The 18,285-nt window shown below is 42.2% G+C and overlaps 2 long non-coding RNA genes across 2 annotated transcripts; one reads left to right on the top strand and one right to left on the bottom strand.

The window, feature by feature from the left end:
• The first annotated feature begins 4,441 nt into the window (after nucleotides 1–4,441).
• On the top strand, nucleotides 4,442–8,741 carry LOC142404874 (uncharacterized). Its single transcript, XR_012773982.1, has 3 exons — nucleotides 4,442–4,565; nucleotides 6,361–6,546; nucleotides 7,147–8,741. It is a non-coding gene; the product is annotated as an uncharacterized LOC142404874 (long non-coding RNA).
• A 1,072-nt stretch (nucleotides 8,742–9,813) lies between these two features.
• Nucleotides 9,814–14,834, bottom strand: LOC142404873 (uncharacterized). Its single transcript, XR_012773981.1, has 3 exons — nucleotides 14,728–14,834; nucleotides 12,336–12,504; nucleotides 9,814–10,039 (listed from the first exon to the last, which is right to left on the bottom strand). It is a non-coding gene; the product is annotated as an uncharacterized LOC142404873 (long non-coding RNA).
• Between the last annotated feature and the right edge of the window lie 3,451 nt (nucleotides 14,835–18,285).

The raw sequence follows: 18,285 nt of genomic DNA, 5'->3' as shown, positions 1-18,285 counted from the left end.
GAGAACCGGATACTTCACGAATGGTCTTCGTGCGTCATGGGAGGAGAGGGTTACTTTGGATTTATCCAAGAGTGTTGTAAACCACATGGCCCTTCTCTCTCCAGCCTTATCTTTGAAACGTCTCAAGAGACATCTTATTTTTATGACTGCTCAAGGACTGTAAGCCCGAGGAGCTGCTTTTGGGAATGCATATGATCCCTGTCACATCAAATGACAGCATCATAAAGTCAGCGCTGTCTGTGGAACATAAAGTAGCTGCTGGGTCCCAGCTCTGCATCTGCAGTTCCCCAAAATCCAGGATTTTGAATCTGAAATTTATATTTCATTGTTTTCAATAATTTGAAACTGTTTATTAAAAGGGCTAATGAATGATATTTTACCTCCATGTGTTCTGTGGTCAGGAAAACATATAGAGATTGCACTTGAGAAATTTTTATCTGCGTTTGTGGTTAATGTGCATGATTGCCTTAGGGAACATCGTGGTACCGTGCCAATGATTCTTCTTGTTCTAAAGCACAGTAAAACTTTACGATTTTAAATCATTGGCACAATACCTTTTTAGGTTATGTCAGAAATACCAGGTATCAGTTTCAATAAAGTTGCAGCATTTTGTTTTGATGTTTAAATTTATTGCTAGCATGAGAGGAGTAATCTGCAATATACCTGCAGGTCAAAATGAAGAAATTAACATTGTTGAAATTAAACTTTTAGGGTTTTTCTCCCTCCTTTAAAATGCCACAAAACAGAGGTTCGAGTTTTTTAAAGGCACAATTTTCTGATGGACAAATTCCATGGAAAGATGTGTGACTAACATTAATTATCAGGACAAATCTGGGGAATTTGGGGATGGTCAGAATAAGAAATCAAGCAAGTGTGTACTGGCAATACTTTGACATGAGTTACTGCACACATGAGTGAAAGTTTGAGGGCTTGTGATAACAACTCTGTCTTTTGCAAGATAAAATCAGAGGGCGTTTCTCCAGATTGGTTTTGTGACGTTGACGTCTGATTCAGCCTCCTTGACCCCCTAGTGGACTTGAATCTGATGGAGCACATCACTAAGCATCAGAGGAGGAAATAAATACTTTTAGTAAAAGCATATTCCTCTTTGGTGATGGCCACTGTCAGGCTTTTGAATTTGTTCTGGCTCTCCTCGATAAAGAAATAGCTCACAAAAATGATACTGCAATGTCAAAAGATAACTGGTTGATCTCATCTTCCAAACTACCTCACCTATTTCTCACTGTGAGCTTGGTTACTCATTTTAGACATTCATTTATTTCTGTTTCACACAGACCTACGTTATGCTGTCATATATCACTGGCAACCTTGATGCCAAGAATGACTGCTCTTGTACCTGTGAGTCTAAATGTTAGAGGTTAATTAAATATGTCTCTAATGATTGCTTTTCTCATGCTGCTATCCAGAGTTTTGGTCCCAAGTTGAAAGGGATATAATCTAGGAAAAGAGAGCAGCCTGGGAAGGATGATTTCACAGGACTACTTATTTTCTGGAATATGAAAACAGTTTGGTAATGTAGGAGAAGCAGTAGGCTGGATGACTGGGTTTTGTGTATTAATGACTCAGTGTGTATCACACCAAAGGTCATTCATTTCATGTACCCCACAAATATGCAAGCCTAAGTCTGCCTGATGGTGACTAGTGGCAACACTTCTTGTTTTGTCTCCATCATCTGGGCTTGTGATTGTGGTGGGGAGGCCTCAGTTCTATGATTTTGCTCCTGCTGATGTAGTTATTGCACAGCTAATAGTCATGATTCCCCAGAGGCTGAAGGAATTGCAGTAGACGGGAGAAATGGCTTCTACAACAACCAGCTCTGTAACCCGACTACTCTGCCTTTCTCACCAACAGACAACAGAGTTTGGGTGGGCACATCTCTTTGGTGAATGAGCAGGAGGATGTTTATCTGGGTTCACGCAGAGGCTTATACATTTAAGGTAAGACAGCAAAAGGTGAGTCCATTCATTGAAACTGTAATTTCAAAAATGAATCCCATAGACACTGAGTACCTCCAGCCAGGTCATAGCCTGGAAATGACTTACAAAACCAATGTCTATGTCTGAGAAACCTGAGTGAGGACTTTCTTTATAAGCAAGTATTAACGAGTTAGGTTTCCTTCTAAGTGCCAAACCAGCAGATGCGTATTTGAATCTATCTGTAGCGTAGAAGTGACTATTTCATCTTGTGACATAAGGACCCTCTGGCAAGTGTTCCCCATCTACCCAGAGATGATGTGTAAGCAGGTCATCACGACACGAGTTCATGTTCCGGCGAGATAACGGATGTCACGTGCATAGGAAACGGCAGTGTTGCTGCCTTTGATCAGTTACAGACATAGACGCAGTAAGGCAAGTGCCCATTCACTTCACGCAAAGGCAATGACATGTTGCAGATCACGCTTACTGTATCACGATGTACCCAATCATGTCATAACCCAACCTCTGAAACTGGAACGAAACCAACCATTATTAAAAAAACTTGGATAGGCGACTCCTGTTATAAAATTGTCCCTGCTACAGTCAGAAGGAAGGCTTATATTACCCAAATCTAAAGAAGCAACCTCTCCTTCCTTCCTTGGAAGCACCGTTTCTTTGCTACTAATGCTGACTCAGCTGAACACCAGCTAACTGTGTGCTTTGCTTTCCAGTGAAGGGTGACTCTCTTAACAGCATACAGATACGCTGTCGTCTCTACCCCAGAAAATTTGGGGTTTTTTTTAGAGAAAGTGTCGTCATCTTGGACTGGTATTTCAAACCCTTTCTGACACATAAGAAGTAAAATTTCTTATAGTCACATCTGTGTTAGGCTGAGTATGGCCTGAGCCTGACTCTGAGCACCGATGAGTTAAAGGAGTGCTGAGAGAAAGGAAACACTTTTCCCGCATCTCCCTTCTCTGACCAGATATTTCTGTATCTTATTGTGGAGATACCACAATACAAGCCTATTGTGGAGATACCGCAATACAAGCTTAAAGATGCGCCTTATTTCCTTATGTCTGGGAAGATAAGTTATCCTGGAGTTAGGCACTTCCCCTGGAATAACTGTATGGACAAATGGGATCTGAGTGAACAATCTAGAATTTAAAAATAAATAATACTCCTTACTAAAATATCCATACTGCATCAATAATTGAATAAAAACAGGCTTTAATCAAAGTGTAAATTCTTTTCCTCAGTAGTTAGGAAAAGGTTTGTTTTCCATTTGAATCCTATGCTGCTGTATCTTTCATTTCTTTTTTTATTAAAAATATCTTTATTGAAAGTATTTCTATAAGGCTTAGGAGACTTGGCAATCATTTTTATTGGATTGATCAGTTCCACTTGCATACAAATTGCTCTGTTTGAATTGACTGCTGCAACACATCTTTTTTATATAAACTGTTCTATTGATTCCGACATAAATAACATACGGAGTGCTTCAAATCATAAAAACATCAGTTTTGGGGATTCTTACCAGAATCCACTACGTACCAGACAACAACAAGCAAACAAACAACATGCAACTGTAAGGATCTGTGAAACCACTAGCTTTTAGAAACTTTTATCCTCCTGGCTTTGGCAGCTGCCATTTGTCTGTCTATTATATCCTTAATTTGCACATTTTGCACATGTTTTTGCATTCATGAAACATGAATGAAAAAAATTAATAGTCCTTCTAACAGATCTAATGTGGCTAATGCGAGAAAAAAGAAGAAAATGGGAAAAAAATACATTCTGCTGTTCCATTTTGGTTTGAACTTTTATTCTGGGAGGGGGGTTTGTTGCCTTATTGGTATGACTGCCTTTCTGCTTGAGTGGAGTGACAGCTACATGCTCCCAGGAAACATCTGTTCTACCGCAAACATACCTGCCGCTCTTAGGACAGCTTAGCTAAACTGCAGCTTATTTGGAAATTGGGTGTCTCAGTTGTGGTGCTTGAAATCAGCGGTGCGGTTTGCTCTTCCATAGAACGTGTCAGGAACCCACAACTCTTCGATCTGCGGTCCTGTTCCTTCACTTCTGAGTCATCATCAGCAATGGATTTAAGGTTGGTCTCTATTTCTCTCTTTCTACTGAGACATCCCTTACATGTATGACAAGCCTCACATTTCCATTCTCACCATTGCCTGGGGTTTGGGGTTACTTGTGGTTCTCCAAGACCCTGCAATGAGGCAACACACTCTAATTTCCTCGGCTGCCAGCCAGGGCTCACTAACAGGAGCCTAGAAGCAACGTTGAGATGAAACAAGGGTGAATTGATACAACGGTCTCCAATTTGTAATAGAAGTTATTGAAACTGAGGTATAAAGATGAAAGTGTCTTCCAAGGGAGCATGCATCCAGTCCATCTGTGTTGGAAGAGATACAGCTGTCATGTGTCTGGGTTTTGCTGATCTTGTCTCATTTTCTGACTGGAAATATCACTCCTTCTGGACTGCTGAACATCTAGAAATTCAGGCCAAATGGACACATATTTTTCAGATCCTGTCTGGACAGACTTTCTGGGCAGAGAAAGAAGACAGAGCTGGGAAATCTGAATCCTAGGCAGATGTTCTGCCCACGCATAGTGAGTCCAACACACTGAAGATGGGTAAAGGCCTCTGAATATGTAGTACCCTGCATGGGCACGTGCATTTCTTTCCGGGACATCTCCGGCAGACTTGCGAAAGTCCTAGGAAGAAAAGTCATTGTGGTTGTGGACACTAAAAAAGGGAGAAATAAAGATGGAAAAGCATTCACTGTGCAGCTCTCCAGCTAAATTATGTCTTTGATCATGTATTGACCTTGGTTTCCTACCTAGATTTTACACTAAAACCTGGGGCACATTGATTATATGTTCTTGCCCTACAACTGTGGTGGTCTCGTTTGCTCTTGGTCAGCAGCAGCTATGGAGCACAGCTTTGATGTGCCTAAGGCTGTTACATGACTGCATTTCTTGCACAAATTGGAAAAAAGTCTAATGCCACGTTATTGCATTTCACATAACAGGACACAGTAGGTTTGGTTTTGTTTTTTTTTTTTTTTTTTTTTTTACTTTGAAAAAGGCTATTTAAATCAACAGGGGGCTGCCCATATTTCCTTAGACTGCAGAGGAATGGATGAATGGATGGCATTTGTTTCTTCCCAAGGGTTTTTTTTTTAGAAATAAAGAAAAGAAGAGGAGAAAAATAAAACAAATGTTCTCACCCATCTGTCAGCAGTCTATTAGCAAACAATTCCTTGGCAGTAGGGAAAGGAATAGCATTTACCACGCTCTAAGGTGGATGGCGGGGCAGAAGCAATACTGGTTGGCTTGTGGCAGCAGCAGCATGTCATGTCATGTTCGATCTACTCCTTCAGCAACAGCCAGCTTGATGCTTCTTTTTCCTCCGTCCCCTCTGCTGACTGAAATTTCCCTTTGCATACGATGCAGTGTCATGGGGTGGGTGAGATTCCACATCTCCTGCCAATGCTGGGTTTATCTGGTTATCTCTCTAAGAGAAAGCTACTTTCCAAGAAAACCTCCCCTCATGAGCTTGAAATTCTTTGCAGAACTGGCTTCACCAATACTTTCCTTGTCTCACCAGAAATCTGTTATTATCTGCTTGCTTCCTCATGCTTTGAGCAGACTCAGGAGAAACCAGAGAGCAGTGGGGCTGCCCTCTCCAAGCAGCTCTGGCCAGCTTGCCTCCATTTCCTCAGCTAGCACGTTTTAATAACAGTTTAGATGCCCCTAGCCGCATTGTGGAAATGTTCTGTGAAAAATGGAAAAGTATGATCAGCTTAAATTAGGGACTACAGTGACAGGATGGGGAAAATGAAGCTGTTTTTCTATTTGCATTGCGCTCCGTGGAGACAGTGAAGCTTTACTAGGGCTTGGTTGAATAATGAACCGCTAAACAGAGAACCCTGCATATCACTTTACAAGCAGTTCCTCACAGAGTTCGTATTAATTACCCCATTCCTTCTGATTAGATTCAGCTGATTTCTCACTCACTCTCACATGACTTTGTGCAAGGCTCTATGATGCCTTGTGAGAACAGCAATGACACATCCATGCTGATACAGTCATTAGATAGCCTGAGAACTCACGCTTCCCAGTGTGGTCATTTTCTTGCAAGCAGATACTGCTATGATGCAGTGAAGGTCTTTGTTCGTGTAAAAATTGCTGCAAATCTGCAGTGCAGATTGTTGGGGGGAATGGCCAGAGGATCAAATCTGCTTTTCAAAGATGTGCATAATCTTCCAATGCTGGGGTATGGTTATGAAGATTTATCCTCATTACAGATTTGGTAATGCAAACATTAGCAGTTACAACTTTCTCGGTTTTCATTTTTCACTCTCTGTCTGGTGTTGCCCTATCTCGTGTTGCAACTGGGCAGGCAATGGATTCCACGTGGCTGAATGGCCATAACCCTGCAGCAAGAAGGAAGAAGGGAGGAGGAAAGCGCTTTCCTGGGAACTCAGGGACAATAACGAGGGAGCCTGTGCTGATTCAGGCCACAGATATAAAAAGAGCTTGAATAAGAAGAAAACAGAAAAAGAAATGTTCAAATGCAGAGTGTTGGGTTGGTACCTTCTTTACCTGTTTGCCCAGTAGGTCCAGGTTTTGTGTGGCTTATGTTTATTCTTTTCCTCCTCAGTGGTTATGAAATGGCCAGACCTAAAGAAGAGGGAAGGGAAGGGAAGGGAAGGGAAGGGAAGGGAAGGGAAGGGAAGGGAAGGGAAGGGAAGGGAAGGGAAGGGAAGGCAAGGCAAGGCAAGGCAAGGCAAGGCAAGGCAAGGCAAGGCAAGGCAAGGATCTCTGCTCCCCATGTCAGAGCATGTCGTTCACCCATGTTCCTGGGGTGTGCAGAATACCCTTGCTGCTCAGAGACCATGAGCACAGCAGATGCACTCACTGCTTGGAGGTCACTGCAGAGGTGCTGGCAGTCCTGCTGTCTCTGGATGGGAAGCAGTCCTGCTGCCATAGCATCATTGCAGTCCTGCTAGTGAAAGTCTAATAGCTTGAGTTTGGTGCCTTGCCCGTGTGGGGCTAAGCTGTTATCCCCATTGAGGAGGGTGCTGGGCTGTCTGACTTGCACCATTGCTAGCTCAGGGCCCACTGAATCACACTGCGTTGCAAAGTAAAGACATTTCCAAGGTTTTTGTTTCCCCTCACAATGAAGGTTTCACTGGTTACCTCCTCTGAACTTTTCCTGGTGGGCTCCCAACTCGTTGCTGTTGCAGACGAACAGGAGAGCAGAGCTCGGCTGTGAGCTCAAGGAGGAGGACCGTACCCTGCCAGGGCTCTTCAATTCCCCTGCTCTCCGAGGGAGTGCTGGTGCTTCATTTAGAGATCTTCCTGGCTTGGGGATGAGTACCACACTGTATTGTCTGTATTTCTGTTTTCAAATAGCTTAGTTTGACATAGCTGAGGAAAAAAAAAGAAATGATAGCATTTCACTTTGGTAGCTTTTAATAACAGTTCTTGTATGCTAGCAAACAAATACTGTTTTCATCCTCTGCCCGCATATCGACATTTGTCTCTGAAGCACTTTAGCTACAGCACAAGAAATGGAGTTTCTGCATTAACCAAGGCCAACAAGTGCATTTGTGAACCTCTGCTTCACAACACTCCTTAAAACACAAACATTTGTGGTGCATACATACTTTGTTTATAATCTCATCACTGTGTATATGGATTTCATTGCAAACTGTGTGATATATCATTCAGTCTCTTACAGTGTAGAAATAGTGTATAAAAATCAGATTGAGTCCTTTATTTATAGTTGTCAAGAACCAGATGACAGAAAACATCTTCTGCTTGAAGAATGATTACTGCTAGTGTTTCCTGGGAACCCCTTTCATCAAACAGTGGGAATGTTTCTTGTCCTTAGCATCACATCTGCAGTGTTAGAGCCAAGAAAATGTCAATAACTCCATTATTATGAATCCCTGCTTTCAAGGATTAATAATTTCACACATACTCACACAGGCAAAAGCATTTGAAACTGCAATTTGGCATGAACATTTGTAATCCAAGAGCAAAGCTTACTTCTGCAAAACAATCTCTGCACTTTTGAATCTGAGAGGACTCTCAAGGTGCCTACATTTTTTTTTGAGTCAGTTGTTTGGAAATGATACAATCTCACTTGCTATCTGGCAAGAACTCATTTGTATGTCTGAAGCTCTCAGTAGGGAAAAAATTGTGGTTTACTTTGTCATGCTTTCTTGCTTTTCTAATGGAGTTTTCTCTAGATGCCAAGGAAAGGGAGATGGTGAAGTCCAATTGGCACAGCAGAATCCCTCCCTCACTTCTAAATTTATCCATTAAATATTCCAGCCTCCCATTGTTTAAAGCCCCTTTATATGTAGCTGAGTAGTATGTGTAAGGAATACTATGCAGGAAAATGTCATTGCATAAAGAAACCAAACCCCCAACTAACTCCCCAAGCACTGAAATAAAGGAAGCTAACTTTACTGTGGTTTTTGTTTTGAGTTTGATCAAATTCATTTTTACAAAGATATGAACTGTAACTGAAGTTTTCCCCATAGCTAGGCATTTACAGTCTCTCTTTCATTCTTTCTCTCCCTCTTGCCCTTTCTTTTCTCCCATGTAGATTTTAATTAGCTCTTTCTCTACCTGTTTTAATGAATTTGGCTGAAATTTGTATCTTTGACAGCTCTTCCCCTTTTCCTGTTGGATTTTTTTCTTTTAACTTGGCGAATAGGTTTGAAAAGTATTGCCAGATATTCATATTTGCACATAATTAAAAATACACATACAGTGGAAATACACAAACCTCATTAGCTTAGAAAAGCAGGTTTAAGAAAGCACTCTGGCTCTCTCAGCTTTCGTGTGACATTATCTCAGTTGTCCAAGAATGCCTCATAATCTAAGAACCTGAAATAATAGTGTGAATTTCTCATCAATCATTGCCGATGATCTTTGGGCACCTATGCAAAAAGTAAATAAACCAAAGTGCCAAACGTAAGGCAACATGCCCAGTTTCATTTTATTATGCAACTGGCAAGTTGCTAAATTATGGAAGTGTTGGTGAAGATGAATTTGAACAGATGTTTTCTTGTGGTGGCCTAAAATTTCATGTCAAAATCCAGGACTTGGTATCATTCAGAACACCCACACTGTTGTTGATGATGAAGGAGTACAGTCCAGTTCAGCTTCTTCCAGAGACCTGACATCCCTCCTTTGCATTTCTGGACTGTTGGCTTAAATAATTCACTTGTTCCGTACCCATGCACTTGCTTCCTCCCTCGTTCACCTGTCCAAAGTATGAACAAACTTCCTGAAGTTATCACTTCATATTTCAGCTTGTAAAACACGGCATTTCAGGACTTTTGCACAAGCTGCCTTGGCCGCTGCTCCTGCTGTTAAGCTGTGGCATGACAGGTGCCTGGAATCCGAAACGCAAGTGGAGGAAGCAGCAGGCATTCGATACACCCGTCCATGCACGTAGCGCTGCAATAATCATCAGTCAAGTTGAATGTTAAACATCGCAGACTAGACAGCTTGAGTAGGAAGTGTACGCTTCCATGAGGAGTCCTCCTTATTCTCTCGTTAAACTGATACAACCGGGTCAGGAACAACTGAAGTGAGTTCATGATTAACGTGTTAAGGGCAACCTACTCTAACTGTGACATAAGAGTCACCCTCTTCCACTTGAGGGAAGGGGCTAAATGAACTTTTAGGCAATCTGTGCAAAGAGCATATCTCTTCTTTGAGTTCAGATGATGCTGGCTTGGAATTGCAAATGTTTCTAAGACCATCATTTGTATTTGGATTGACCTTTAGACTTCACAACGTGCTGCAACTGCATCTGCAGTAAGAAATGTGGGCCAGCCAAGCCCAAAGGTCCCCCTCTCCCTGAGGACTGGCCACACCAAACAACAAAGCCACAAGCCTGCAATGAGAAGCTGAATGCGTGGAGAGGAATGTCAGCCTAGATAATACTTGCCTGGCATAGACCTGCATGCCATGCCAGGTCAGTTGTTTAATAATACGGAGAAACCAGAAAGCCACATCACAGGTGATCTTCAGATAACCTCAGTGGGAAGAGCCTGAAACAAAAAAACCTGATTGAACAAAGTTCCTGAGTACTTTGGCTTCAGTTAGAGTACTCACATGCTTAAACAAGCTGGAGTCTCCTGGTAAGTGGTGACCTCAAGAGGGAAAGACAACATATGATGTTCGAGTGCTGGGTAGGGTTCAAAACCTACAGTAGATGCTCTGTATGGCCTTCTACCTTCCCAGAGAGTGCTTTAGGGACTAATCTGGCGTTAACTGAAACTCTTTATAGGACTTATACTTTTGGTAATGAAGATTCCCTATTATTATCAGGTCGGGAGAATTTGCCCTGTAAAAATAGTTTCTGCTGCAAGACTGGTAAGACACCTTTAGTATAATCAAGACAGGTAACTCCAGACCTGGAGAACTGGGAGAAAGTGGAAAAGTCAAGGCAGTTGTTTAATGACTGATAAGTAAGTTGTGTGTATATCAATGGCAGGTAACAGTGCTCATCTTCCCCAGGAGTTTTGCAGCACGATGTGTCATCTGTTCTTGTCTGTAGAAATCACCCCAAAACCTGCATGAGATACTCTGCTTGTACATTTTTTTCCGCTTGAATTATGCTGGTATAAAACTGGTGGAATAGAGAGGAGCATCAGGGCGTCTGTTATCAATGTCCATACCAATATGATAAGCATTAAAAAGCACCAATTCCTCAGTAGTGTAGAGAACGAGCGCTGCAGTGAATTGTATTTCTGGTACTATTATTACAGAGAGACTTGTAAGAAGCATACATGCTGTGGATGAAATGGGTATGGAATCACAGAAGCTAATGATAGAAAAAGGCCACTTATGTCAACTGCTACATTTCCCTGCTGGTATAGGATTGTTCCCAATGAGATATGGTGTATTTTTAGTGCTTTGTCCAGTCTGGTTTTATATGTAAATAATAAAGATAGTCAGTCATAAAGGAGCCTGAAATAGTTTTGTTCTAGTTCCTCTGCCCTCCCTCCTCCCCTCCCTAATTTCTTATTCAGGCTAAATGAGAACTACTGTTTGACCCTCTTCATAGACAGGATTTCTCTGACCTGATTTTTAAAAAATTGTATTTGGACAGTTCAGTTTTATATGCTACGCTATCTCAGGTCTCATTTAGGAGGCTCTTCGAAATGTGGAAGCTCAGTTTGACAGGAAAAAACCTACTTGCAAGTCAACCTGGAAAATAAGTAATAAACAAAGCAGTGATTTCAGATAGGAACTGAACTGAAGCATTTGCATATGCTTTCCTGTGTACTGTGTCTCGCATTATCTTATGAGTTGCTCCGGCTCTACTCAGTGTCTGCCTGTCCATTATGCATAGCCTTCCAGAATGGTGAGCTAGGATGCGGTTTAGCTTGAAATCAAGTATAAGCCATACCACACAAGAACAAGCAATTTAACAACAAAATAAAGTAGTCTTTTTGGTTTAGAAGGAGACCTGCATAAGTACTTCAGCATTTTCACATAAATACCTTTTCATGTCTGGGAGAACTATTTCCTTTTTTCACTTTATACCCTTAGAGAGTTGCATCTCAAGTGGACATAAACTGGTATGACACAGCTTTCAGAAGATGAAGTTTTTGGCTTGGAACTCATCTGTATTAGGAAACAAACTTGTTCTCAGTGGTTTGTCATTGCACGTGCCAGCAAGTCAAGTGGAGAGGCTGAGGAAGCTACAGCTGAGGTGCTATTATCTTGATGAGTGAATGGCCCTCAGCCTATCTTGTCTTTGACCCATATGCAGTCACATCTCTGCTTTGAATCTGGTGAGCATAATACCTTCTAGTCAGTGAAACAGTGGACAAATTAATGCCCTCTTTGTTCCTGATGGGAGAAACCCATCTAAATGGTAGCCTGAATGAGAACACAGAGAACAAAAAGACCTAGGGACAGAATTAATACCAGCTGAGCGTGCGTGTCCTGTCTGCAGCAAAAGAAATAGAGAGAGAGATGGAAAATGAGGACACACCAAAAAATTACTTGTCATCTGCTGTTAAGATAAAGCTGTGGGGAGAGAGAGAGACCAAGGGAAAAAAGAACTTGTGTTATGGACTGTGTTGGCTGAAAAGAGTCCTGAAATAGAAACTGCGTCCTATTGTCCGTCCATGCTGAGTTCAGGGAAATAGGGCTCCTGCCATCCTCTTTCAATAATCAGCCTTGCACAAAGCACCCAGCTCCAGCACCAGCTTCTTTTCCCAACAGAAACAACCCTCAAGGTACCCAATATTGGCTAACTGCTGTGGTTGCTTTGAGAAAAAAAAGCTGCTTTTTCTCAGAAGAAAAAAAAAAGACGAAGCAGAAGGTACTCACCTAATCCCTGTTACCTATCCCTCAGTGACAGGCTGCAGTGTCCCGCGACTTCGGAAAGCTCTCCCAGAAGCTGCTGAGAGTGAAAGGGGCTTTGGCCCTTACTTACTGCAGCTTACGCCTGATTTACTCCAGGGAGAGAAGAAACAGTATCCAAGAGGATGGAGACAATCTGTGCAAAGAGGAAAAATATTCCACAAGGGAGAGCAAAAGTGTACTGGAAAGTGAGGACTGTTGGAGACAAGCTGCCATCAGCTTCCTTCGGAAGTTTGGAGTTGCTGGAGAGAAATGAGACGGTACAACTTCATAATTTATAGGCCAAAAGACTTCAGGCATATAGGGTAATGGATGGGTAGTGATCCATCTCTTTCTGAGAACTGCTAGTTCCAGTTTCCTTCCTCTCGTGGTGTCAGCAGCACCCTGCTTCACCAGGCCACAGCTCAGTAACATACCCATAGTTGTTAGGGGACTTATTCTAGTGATATTTCAGTGAGATATAGAAATACTGCTATCTGTCTAAGGAACTGAAGCACAGAGGCTAAGTGCAGGATTCATCGTGCATGACTTTATATGTTTCATCTAGACTCTAGGGTCAGCAAAGCCACAGAGACGCTTCTTGGGCACAACTGGTCTGACCTTTTTCAGGCATGTAAATAAGCTGAGATATGCCATAGTGCCTGTCTCCCCATCAATGCTAAAGGGAATCCAAATCATTTTCTCATATGTAGATGCTTGCACTGTAGAGGACTGAATTCACATAGGTCTTTTCCCGCCAAAGCATCTGCTTAAGGGTGCTTGGGAATAGGCGTTGGAGCAGGAGCTGGGACCCTGGTCTCCCAGAAACCAAAACAGTAGCTCTGAATTTATAGCTGTCCTTCTCTGTATGTAGTTCCTCACGTTTGTGACATTGATTTCTGTATCCACAGTGAAATAGTCAGTTTACGCATTTATTTCTAATAGAATACTCACTGGTAACCAGGGTCAGGCAATCAGGAAAATCACATCTGTGTCTTAGCAACGGAAAACATTGCTAAATTGAAAAATGGTCACCAACAACCTCACACTGTTGTCCTTCCACTGTCACAGGAGAAGTGAATGTTTTTAAAATCAGTTCAGATTTGTGAAATGGCATAAATTTTTTCATCTAGTAACTGCTGACCCAACTTTTTGGATAGCTTGATTTTTAGTTTTCATGATCTTCCATCTTGCCATGCTAGCTTACAACTTTCCTCCTTGACTTGCTGTTGCATGCCTGACTTTCTGAGTGTGGAGTTTACCAGTATCTTTCCCAAGAAATGTGTCTTTTTCTGCCTTCCTCCCATTGCAATTACAGGATGCATTTTACAGACTGAGTCCTTGGGTCTTTATACACTCTGTCTGTAACAAAGTCACCCAGATTTCCTCAACTCTTCCTTTTTTTTTTTTTTTTTCATTTTTAACAACTCACTTCACAGCCCTCATGTCCCATTTTGTCTTCTATCACACAACAACCAACATTTTGATTTCTTCAGTGTATTTGTGTTTCCATGGTGAAGAGAATATTATCGTCTTTTCTTGTGGCTTACCAGCTTTGAATGGTATAAACTATAGATTGACTTTTTAATCTTTTAGCATATTTTTCTGCCTTGAATCCTTTGTATTCTAGTTAAATACATTTTAAAACCAAGTGATTAGTAGATATCTGCACTTCAAGGCCAAATAAAGTAGTAGTCTGACTTCCAGAAAATTTCACCCAGCTACCCTTAACCCGGGTTCAACATCCTGTATTTGCCTAAAGCATGTCCTCCAGAAAGGCACCTGGGCTTGAGATAAAGGATTCACCTCTTCATGTGGTAGTTAGTTCAAATAATTAATCATTATCTTAAAACATCGTGCCTTATTCCTCATTTGAATTTTTCCAGATTTAACTCCCAGATATTGATTCATGTTTGGCTTCTGCTTGATTAAAGTACATAAGGTACTTATAATAAAACAGTATTCAGTCTTCTCTTTGACAGGCTAAACATATGGAGCTCTTCAAGTCTCTCGCTTGATGCTCTTCCCGAACCGAATCAGGGAAACGAATTATGTTGCACTCAGTGTGCTACAGGGGAAACAACGGGAGCGTGCTTTTCACAGAAACGTTGTGCTTCATCAGGGCTTGGGAGAGAAGGAAAAAGAGGAGGGGAGGGGAGACCAGGCAGGGCAGGAGACAGACAGTTCCTTAGGCAAGCTGCAAAGAAAATCATCTGGGGATGAAACCAGGACTGTACGGACTGTACGCGTGCCACAGCTCTGTAGTTACTTACCTGCTGTTCTGGAAAAGTGGCACGGGGCAGCGACTGCCGACAACATAACCAGTCTCTAGCTCTCTGCATCAGCTGGGGGCCTGACCCTAGCAGGTCCAGAAACTCACCTGGCAGGGAAAGGATCCAGATTTCTCTGCAAACTTGGCCAAGTAATCAGACAAAAGCATTTGCTCTTCATCGTAAGGTGCTTTAGCTAGAATAAAGAGACTGTGCTAGGGAGAAAAAGAAAATAGTTTTTATTTCATTCTCTTGAAAGTACTGTTTTGTCCGTCACGTATCAAAAAGCACAAAACCTATCTGGAAGAGTATTAAACCTCTACCTGTACTCTTACACCAAAACAGTTTCATTTTAAAAAAGAATAAGCTGAAAACATTATCTAATTTCTACAAATGCTGGCATTTTGCATCTACTTGGGTATTTTGCTGCAAGGGTTTTTTTAATATATATTTGGGTTTTATATTGTGCTTAAACAGGTAAAATTTTTACTTATTTTTAGCTTTTTAAAAATGGTATAGAAAACACAAGATTAAGGACAAGATTCATGCACAGCATATATGCAGTTCCCAAAGATGATTATAAAAGATCGCTCCAAGGAAAGTATATTAGGGTGAGCAGGCCCAAGTTACAGGTTTAAGGTTACAATATTAAACTTTTAAATACCACATTGCCTCGTCTGAAATAGCTGGTGTGTGGTTAGTTCTGTGTCCTTGTAGAATTTTAAAGCAAAACCAAAAATGAGCTTGGTGAGCCTAGACAAATACCTTGAAGCACATGAGATTTTTCCAGGCTGGGCCAACTTGTTTTTTCTGGGTTGTATAGTAAGTCAGCTGCACCACATGAAATGTATAAATGCATGGAAAATTATAAATATTGCCAAGACTGTTTGATGTGATAATCTATCCCTCTTGACTGTTGTGAACACTTCCTATGTCTTGCATTTTCTTAAAGTGGAGTTTGATATATTTATCGTAAGCCCAGTGATTCGGAGCTTGAGAGGTAAAGAGCCCTCTACTCCCATCCGTAGGCAAAAAGAGAAAGAAGCAGCATGGGACTGCCTTTTGTCTAACTGTAAGCACAAAGATGCTTCAGAGAGGAGAGATCTCTTGCTATTATGCAGCGGTAAACAGGGGAGGACATGCAGCTCCCATTTCCATAGAGCTGCTAGCCAAGGTTTCTTCTGCTGCATAGCACAACGTGTGCTCAACGTGTGCTCACCTACAGCAGGTGAACCGATATTACAGTTTGCCACCTCCAAGAACACCGCCTTGCATCCTTCTCCCTTCTCCTCTACTCATGCCGTACCCCATCCCCGCTCCCGCCTGCATGGTCCTGACTCTTCCTTTGTGCTCTTCAGCTGCTGTCATGAATGAACTCGGCTCCTTCAGTCAGGAAACAACTACACTTTTCTTTCTTTTTGATAGGTTATTTTTCTGCCTGGCCAGGGAACTGCACAGTGAGTCCAATGAGCCCCGGAGCTGATGCATGCCTTGTTATGAGGCTAGGCTCCTGGCTCCTCTTTCCTAGGGAGCAGCTGTCCCTTGCTGCCCCCTAACACTGCAGCCCCAAAATTCACGAGTAACAGGGCAATGCCTGCTGGGCCTGCAGTCTGCCAGAGGATATGGCAACAGTTGCTCGAGGATTTTAGAAAAGCCCTGGTCCTTTCTCCCGAGGAGGCTGCTCCACCGAGGGCTCTCCATGTTGGGTATCAAGTAAAATGCATGACAGCAGGCTTGGCCTTGGGGACTCAGATGACAGCACAGTACCTAATGTGTCAAAGGACCTGGCCGCCAAATGAGGAAAAAACCGAGGACAGATCCCAGACTTTGTAAGTCTTGCAGCCAGGAGCTCCAAGGAGAAGACTGTCCTTTGCTCCCCTTGCTGGTGAATGAAGGGAAAGCCCGAACGTGGAGACTTCACACAGGCAAACTGCAGCAAACTGCAGGCCAACTGGGAAACCATCACAGCTACAAGTGAGATCCCAATGGACTACAGTGGGGTCCAAAAACCTTCTGGGGTGGAAGAGTTTCTTTCTAAGCAATGGGGAGCCCATGCAACCTTCCTACACACTCTGAGCGCTGGGAGAACTGACCACTGGGAAGGTGGACACAAGTGGCAAAGGGCCTGCTGGGCATTGACGTGTGGAAGATGGGAAGATGCACATGGATGACGTGTGGAAGTTGCATTCACCTGTTGGGCACCCACACAGGGGAAGTGTGAAATTAAGTTAACAGACTGCTGCTAAGGGTGGCCCAGGGAAGCCGCTTACTCATTCATACAGCCAGTGGCTATGCTTTCCCGAGCTGCTGTTGTGTTCCCTTTTCTCCCCTCCTTAAAAGCTTTTCTCTTGCTTCATGCTCAGGCTTGTGAGAGGCAAGTGCTGCCTGTTCAGGACACAGTAGGAGGAGTATCTTCTGTCTGCAAGGCTCAGCTGCAAGTATGAACTGTTCTTAGGAAGGACCCTCATGTCTTACATGGTCAGGGGCTGCCTCTCACAATTTGCTGCACGGTTGTGTGCTCCTAGGCACGTGGGACCTTACAGATGCTCTTCACATTTATGAACTTATTTTGCTTCACTGTGTGCTGAGTTTAACAAGAGCTTAATAGATTCTTTATTGCTGGGGATTTTTGATACCAGATCAGACAGATGTCTGTTGTGTGTAGAGAGTCATGCCCTCAGGAAAATAATAGACCAATGATTCCAGAGGAAACATACAGCCTTCATTTCTGCTTTTCTTTGCTGACTTCTTCAGAGAGAAAAATCTAGAGGAAAATGATGGTAATATTAAATTCTGTCCAGTAAATATTTGATATGGTGTTTTATAAACGTGGCACAGGATTTCAGGACTGCTAGATATTCTACTACTGCTATCTGAGGAAATTTAGGATTACTTCATTATTTCAGGCTACTTTTATGTAATACCTCATGTATTATGTTGGAATAAAACTGAATGCTTACGTACCAAAGATCAGAAATGAAACCGTTGGCACTGACTTGGGCAGTTCTGAGTGGTAATCTAGTGATAAACTCTAGTGATAATCTAGTGATAGATTATCTATCACTAGATAGATAGTTTATCTATCTAGTGATAGATAATCTAGTGATAATCTCAGTGATAAACTAAACAGTCCAAGTGACTCTTAGGACGAAAGCTTATGATTTCGTGGTCTTTTCATTGCCCCAGATGACATGGGGTTCAGTCTCTCTCCTGGTTCATTAAGAAACATGCAAAATCCCTTCTACTTAATTTTCATTTTGTCCTTTTTCTCTCTGCTTACTAATGTGGCCCCTTAAAAAGTGCTGAAATCTAGAAAGCAGGAAAAACATAATATCAAATTTTAAACTGGTCATACCAATCCCTTTACAAATGTTTTGCATATCCAAAGGCACCCATAATTTGCAGCCTTCTGACTAGTGTTCATTAGCAATTTCAAAGGCTGGCCCCGCTTCCTTTGGCCTGGACTTGGAGAGATGTGGTCTGGGCACAAATTTCCTGCATTAACTATGATATTGGAAGTAAACAGAACATCTTGAGTCCCTTACAACTCTTCTTGCTGAAGTCAGCGGATGGCACAAGGGCTTTGTTTTCCTTTGCAATCAGGATGACAGCTGTCTTCCACATAAGGCAATTAAAGAAGTCCTCCTCAAAATACCTGTTATCGGGTG

The sequence above is a fragment of the Mycteria americana genome, chromosome 1 (genome assembly GCF_035582795.1).
Source record: "Mycteria americana isolate JAX WOST 10 ecotype Jacksonville Zoo and Gardens chromosome 1, USCA_MyAme_1.0, whole genome shotgun sequence".
Taxonomy (NCBI): domain Eukaryota; kingdom Metazoa; phylum Chordata; class Aves; order Ciconiiformes; family Ciconiidae; genus Mycteria; species Mycteria americana.
Note: the sequence above shows the minus strand (reverse complement) of the source record. Positions and strands in the feature narration are given on the sequence as shown.